Raw genomic sequence first — 7,602 nt, forward strand, 5'->3', positions numbered from 1 at the left:
AAAATCTATATAGAGGTACCACACACACACACACACACACACACACACACACACACACACACACGTGAATGGATCATCAAATTGTAATACATCCCATACCTATCAATACAAAGGAATGAACTACTGATACAAAGAACAACATGGATGGATCTCAAAAGCATTGTCTTGAGCGAAAGAAACCAGATACCAAATACTACATAGTGTGTGGTTCCACTGATCTGAAATGCTAGAAGCAGCAAAAATAATGTAGAGTGATAGCTGATCAGAGTTTGGCCCCTCCCCAATGGGGGCCACGGGGCAGGGCGGGGGGCTGGGAACCGGACGTCCTGTAAAGGGACACAAAGGGAAATTTGGGAGTGATGGGAACGCTCCATATCTTGATTGTAGTGGTGGTCCCACGGGTGTACACATTTAGCAAAAGTCACCAAATCACACATTCAAAGTGGGAGCATTCGCCGAGACTCAGAATCTAGGAACCTAATGATGACCCTGTCATTGTCCTTGGTCAGTCACCAAGTCCTGCCCCTCGGATTGCCGAAGCTCTCCTGGATCTTCCTCTGCCCCTTAGTTCCACACTTTTGCATCATCATGGGGATCAGAAGAATTACTGCTTGTTTCCCTACCTAGAGTCAAGGCCACCGCCACTGTCTACCACACACTGCTAGCAGGCTTTCTAAACCACAGCCTGTTCAAGTCCCTCCTCTGCTTAAGCCCTCCCGCCACCACCCCTTTCAGGACAAAGCCCAAATTCCATATGCCTGGCTTCTTGCACCCTCATGCCCACCCCCAGCCCCACCTCTTCCCATTCTCTCACACGCCCACTGCAGACACCTGCTCCCACACTGGACTGCTCGCAGCTCCTTGAAAGCACGGCAACCCCTTGCCACTCCAACTTTCACACACGCCATCCTTCAACACTCTCCCCACTCCCTCAGCCTCTTAACTCCCATTCACCATGTTGGGCTCAGCTGAAGCATCCCCTGACCTAGTAAGTTCCGTTGGCTCGAATCCAGCACTGGGTCAGATGCCCCTCCTAAACATCAGCATCCGTCACACCGTGTCACAGTTGCTGTAATTGGTCTATCTGTCTCTCAACAGATTCAGGTTGGGCACAATGTTTTTCGCCTCTGGATACCCAGCATCAGGTAGATCTCTGGCACACAGAAGGGGCTCAGTATGTGTTTCTGGGTATTTCCAATGAATGACTGACTGCCTGAATGAATGAATACCAAAGGACAGAATGTTAGAAGTCCACTAAAGGGCTATGATGCATGAGAACAGGGAGATGCTTGAGGACGAAGTGGTATTTGAGCCAGACTCTTGTTAGGAACCGAATTGTGCCTCCTCCAAATCATGGGTTGAAGTCCTCACCCCCAGAAACTCATACCGTGACTATATTTGGAGACAGAGCCTGTAAAGGGGTGATTGAGGTAAAATGAGGTCATTGGGGTGAGCCCTCTGTCCAGTGGCTGGTGTCCTTATAAGAGGAGGAAACTGGGACACGGACGTGCACTGAGGGAAGACCGCGTGAGGACACAGGGCAAACGTGGCCATCCACACGCCAAGGAGGGAGGCCTCAGACAGAACCAACCTGGCCAACACCTTCATCTCGGACTTCTAGCCTCCAGAACCGTGATGAAGTTAACCTCTGTGTTTAAGTCCCCGGGCCTGGGACACGTCGTGGCAGAAAGGGCATTCCAGGTGAGAAACACAGCCAAAGGCAGGGAGGAGGGCACAATTACGGGGTAAATGCACTCGGAGCGGTTTGCTTCGGCAGCACGGGATGAGCGTTGTGGCAAGTGGAGCAAAACAGCCCTGGAAATAGGGTCGGCAGCAGACTGCAGAGGTCCCAAAAGCCAGGTTAAGGAGTCTAGCCTTTCCCCTGGAGGCCAGTGTGCCTCTTTCGTGTGTGACTGAAGGAGGTGGCAGGCTGGCAGGACCAGGCGATCCTGAGGCAGGCCCCGTGGGGTTGGAAGCCGAGGCCGCTGTGCATCCCAGACGGGGGCACATGAGCCATGGAGCCGCTGTGGTGGCTTCTGGGGACTGCAAACATTTGTTAATTTAAAAGTGCTATATGTATTTTAACACATGAAACTCAGGACCGAACTGTGGTTCTTTTGTGAAAAGGGCATTGATCAGGGCAACAAATAAGGGGTTTCTGCCAACGGGAATGGTCACGTGCTATCAGCTGCACGGGCAAGATATACCCCAAATCCACCGGGATCCTCTTCCGACTTTTGCTCACCCCTATCCACAGTGCTCCTTTTAAAACACGGGTCAGATCCTGTCACTTGTTCGCTTAAAATCCTCCAGTGGGTCCCCATATCCCTTAGAGTCCGATCCACGCCCCCTACCTGCATGTCCCCACTACCCCAGCCTCCCCTCCTGCCACTCCGCTCCATTCCCTGCCTTCCACTGCACTGGGAATAGCAAAGTCAGGCCCCAAAGGGATAGTGTGAATTCACTCGTTCACACCATCGAACAGCTGAGGACGGTTTCATTCATTTGTTCCCTCAACAAACCCTTTTGGAGCACCTGCTCTGTCTCCAGGAGGTACCCCCACACTGGGATGAGCAAACACAGACATAATCCCTGCCTCACCAGGGGGTTCATGGTCTAGCGCAGGGGACGGTCATATAGTGCCCCCCTCCGTGACAACTATTGAAGAGAGTCACACCGTGTTAGGAGAGCTTATCCTGGGGGGTATGGCCAAGCCAGGGAGGATAGCCTGAGAAGGCTCCATGAGGAAAAGACCATTCCAGAATAATAGGCATTAGCTAAGTGCAAAGGGGCAGAGACCATCCACAGGCAGCGGGAACAGTCAGGCAAGAGAAAGAGATGCCCTGGTAGGAGGTGGGAAGCTAGTGTGAGGGACCCTAAGGGATGAGAGCAAGCAGGAGCCTCAAGACGCCAGGCTGGAGAGCAGGGGCTGAGGAGGGCCCGTCAGGTGGGCCCTGGTGGTGCCCAAGGAGACCCCCGCCCAGGGGCTCAGCAGCCCAAGCCTATTCACAAAAGCCCCTGAGCACGTCCCAGTGTGGGCTCCTTCCATGCAGCGAGGGCTCCAGGTAGCACCGGGGAAGCCAGGACTCTGGAAACCCTTTACTTAAGCTCATCAGTGAGACCAAGGACAGGTCCACCCCAGGCAATGGGTGGGCAGGAGGGTGGTCTGGGTTGTAAATAAAAGTCTTCATTGAGCCTGGGGGCTGGGGAACCCCCAGGATCGTGTCCTTTATCTCCTGCCAAAACCCTCCTCCCCAGCTGCTCTGCTCAGACTCTTCCCAGGGGGAGACTAGTTAGGCTCTTCTCATTATGAGGTGCCCCTTCCTGCAGCACCAGCTGTGGCTCCAAGGACTGTCTCAGGGGGTGGACCCTCTGGCTCCCTGGCTGTCACGTGTCCCCAGCTTACCTCACCCTTGTGACTGCAAAATAAACCACTGCTCTCCAGTCTCCTCTTTCCCTCATCTCTTTCTTGCAGTGCCCTTGTCCTGAATTCTACTGGCCAACCAAGTCATCGTAGACAAGAGTCATTTTCTACTGGCTAAATCTCTAAACCTAATACAGTTCCTTCCATAAATAGCATCCCTTTGTGATCAAAGTGACCTTGTAGGCCTTACGGACCAGGTGACAGAGTTCTGCATTCATTACTGGTAAATTGTCATTTTAATGTTTAGAGTTGGCATTATTTCGTTTTCATTGTTTCTCATTTACAGTGAGTCAACAGGTTTCCTTTTAAAATATGTTAGTGATGTCAGTTTTAGGAAATTTAGTAAGTAAGCCATGGCAGTTGGCTATGGCAAAAACCATGAAAAGAATGGTTTTTGGGGAATGGTGGTCCCAGTGAAAGGAACGAAGAAACAGCAGAGGAATGGAGAGAAGGGGACAGAATGGGAGAGAGGGAGTGATGGAACCAGCACAGGGTTCCAAATGGTTGGCTGTGGCGGAGGTGGGAGGGGCAGTCCCCACCTGTGCTTTTCTTCAATAGCCTCCCTTTGCTTGCCCCGTCCTGAGCACCTATCTAAATGGGCTCTCAGCTATTATTCTCCTTATTTGGTGGCTTCATAGCAAGGCCCATGATTGGTGATGAGTAATTGGTTAGTGGATTTGCTGCTCCCACCGGGCTGGCACATTCCCTCTTCTGCTCACCCTTGTCTCCACAGGGCCTGGTGCACGGCCTGGCTGGGGCTGGGTCCTAGGTATCTGCCGGGTGGATAACTGGATGAATGGTGATTATAAAGGTTGGATGAACCTTTTTAAAATGCAGATAAACGAGGCGCCTGGGTGGCTCAGTCGGTTAAGTGTCTGACTCTTGATTTCGGCTCAGGTCATGATCTCGGGGTCATGAGATTGAGCCCCACTTCAGACTCCACGCTCGGCAGGGAGTCTGCTGGAGATTCTCTCTCCCTCTCCCTGTACCCCTCCCCCCCATGTGCCCTCTCTCTCTCACATAGATAAACCTTTAAAAATAAAATAAAATAAAATAAGGAATAAACAGGGACACAGATGAAAAGGAAGGGGAGAGGTACAGTGTGTCTGGGGTGGGGTGAGCCACCCATGTGGGGACCGCCTGCAAATAGCAGGAAAATAGAGAGGGGAGCTGCTTACAGGTCAGAGCTCAGCAATGAAGCAACTTTTTCCTCTTTGCCTCTCAGATTGAGTTTTCTCAACAAGTTCCTTGCTTCTTTTCCTAAAACATAAGTTAAAACCTGTAAAGAATGTGAAAACACTGCCACCCAAATGTTCACTCTTCCTAAAATTTGTTGTGTACTTTCCCAGTTGTAGGCCTCTACACCTGGGGTTCTTCTCCCTAAAATTTTCTTGCCTGTGGGCCTGGAAAAATGCCTGTCTATCTATCTCACACAAATAATAGACAAATAGACTTATAGGAAAATTCAAACATAGAAATATGTGTAGCAAAATGTGAAAGAGACCTTGCCCTTAATTCTACTTCCCATAGTAAACAGCTTGATATTATATATCCACCACTTTTTAAAGATGAATTTTTATATACAAACAAATAAAAATAGGCAGTTTAATTTCTTTTTCTGAGAGAACGAGAGCTCACGTGAATGGAGTTGGGAGGGTGAGGGGGGAAGGGCAGAGGTGGGGGAGAGAGAATCTTAAGCAGGCTCCATGCCCAGTGCAGAGCCCAATGAGGGGTTTGATCTCACAACCCTGAGATCATGACCTGAGCTGAAATCAAGAGTTGGACTCTTAGCCACCCAGTTGCCTTTGGAGTTTAGGATTCTTAACATAAATAATGAAATTTTAAATGTTAATATGACCACACTGTATATGCTTACTTGAAAATGTACAGAATTGTTCTGAGATACATTAAAGGTTATTTTACGTTTTGGTAGATTTTGTAAAAATTACCATACAAAAAGCTTTACTAATTCTTGTTCCATATATTTGTGACTGCCAATGCCCATCTCCGTATGTTATCTTTGACAATGGATGTTCTGTTTCCAATTTTTGCCAATCTGTTGCAAGGAAAACATTTTATTAGTATTTGAATTTGCATTTCCATGATTCTTACTGAGGTTGAACATTATATGTTTACTGATCAGCTATATTTCTTCTCCTGTGAGTTGCTTGTTTATAAAAATAAATATAATTTGCCTATTTACAAACTGTCTTTGCCCAGTTTTTCTTTATGTATTTGTCTTTTTCTAATTGATTTTTGGGAATTATTTATTTATAATGGGTAGTAATCCTCTGTGGTATGTGTTTTGCATATATCTCTCTGTAACTTTCCTATCTTTCAATGTACCAAGTTTCTTAACGTATATAGAGTCAAATGTTCTTTCTCTGTCTCCCAAGATTATGTGAAAGATTGTCTTAAGCCATATAGGGAAAGAATGATACATTTGACTATATAAGAAAATATATAATATATATTTCTTAAGACATATTATATAAAATATATATTGTACATTTATGTAGATAAAAATATATAGGTGTACATCAAATACTCTGTCTACATATCTATATACAGAAAATACTGTTTCCAGTGGGGTTTTTTTTTATTTAGTTTTTGTTTCCTCACCTCGACAACCCATGGAGTGGACACTATCTATTACTAACCCACTTTACAAATAATAAGACTGAGGGACACGTAAGTTAGGACTTAGCAGCCTGCCACCTGAGCCCACACGCTTAGTCAGTACTTCATGTTGACTCCATACAACATCCTCTCTACATATCACAAAAGCAACGAAAATTAACACAATGTGATAAAGGCACAGAAACAGCCGCTATAGATAAAAACAGATAACACACAAAAAAATCATTTAACATAGAGAAGCTGAGGAACTAGAGAACACAAAGATTTCTCATAAATGATGCTGGAAAAACTGCATTATTTTAAGTCAGTTTAAGTCCACTTTTCACATCATCCACCCAAATAAAAACTAGAAGGGAAAAAAAAAATCCCTTAGAAGAGGATAATAGGTCTCTAAGGTAAGAAGAATCAAGAAAAAAAGATGGACAGTTCGAACTATGTAAAAATGTTAAAGGGCTGCATGTTTTTTTAAAAATTCATTTTAAAAAGGTGACCAGTAGACTGGGAAAAATAACTGGCGAAAGTATTGCAAATAAATCTTATCAAAAACCTACATAAACTAGCAAAAAAAAAAAAAAAGCATTAAGATCCTAACAGATGAGCAAAAGAGACAGTACAATTTGTAAACACACATGTGAAAAAACCGTTCAACCTAATTATATTAAAAGAAATGCAAAATTACAAAGGGCTTCTGTTTTGCCTATTTTTTTAAAAATGATATCACCGTTGGTGGAGCAGATGAAATCAAAGGGGCATCTCACACAAGAGTGTTGATAGAGAGTAATTCAGCACTGTTAAAATAAATGTTCATGCTCCTTCTACCTAGTAATCCCATGTCTGAGAATCTACTCTACAGATATGATCCAGAAACCTGGGGAAAATCATACGGACAACGTAGTTACTGAAAGGGGCCCCTGAAATATTATTCATAATAGCAAGAAAACAAACAATGAAAAAAGAAAACAACCCAATTTTTAAGAACAGGGAATATTAAGTAATTTATGGAACAATCACTGACTAGAACATTATACACCATTAAAAATAATCATGAAACTAATAACATTAAAAAAAATCCTATGCCATAATATCTAGTTGTACAAGTAGAAAGAAATATAGAAATTTTAAGTTGTTTGAGGGGGTGGGGTTAAGTCACTATTTTCTCTAATTTCTCAATTTACTGTGGATTTAGAAATACCTGAGTCCCAATCCCAGGTGCACCACTCCACCGAGTTACAAAATCTTTCTATGCCTCAGTTTCCTTGCCTATAAAGGGAAGACCATAAACGTAGCCACTTCGTGGGAGTGTCTTGAGAATCAAATGAGATAACTTGACCGCTGTGCCTATCACCTATCAAAAATGTTGTTCTTGGGCGCCTGGGTGGCTCAGTTGGTTAAGCGACTGCCTTTGGCTCAGGTCATGATCCTGGAGTCCCTGGATCGAGTCCCACATCGGGCTCCCTGCTCAGCAGGGAGTCTGCTTCTCCCTCTGACCCTCTTCCCTCTCGTGCTCTCTATCTCTCATTCTCTGTCTCTCAAATAAA

The sequence above is a fragment of the Zalophus californianus genome, chromosome 16, assembly GCF_009762305.2.
Source record: "Zalophus californianus isolate mZalCal1 chromosome 16, mZalCal1.pri.v2, whole genome shotgun sequence".
Lineage (NCBI taxonomy): Eukaryota > Metazoa > Chordata > Mammalia > Carnivora > Otariidae > Zalophus > Zalophus californianus.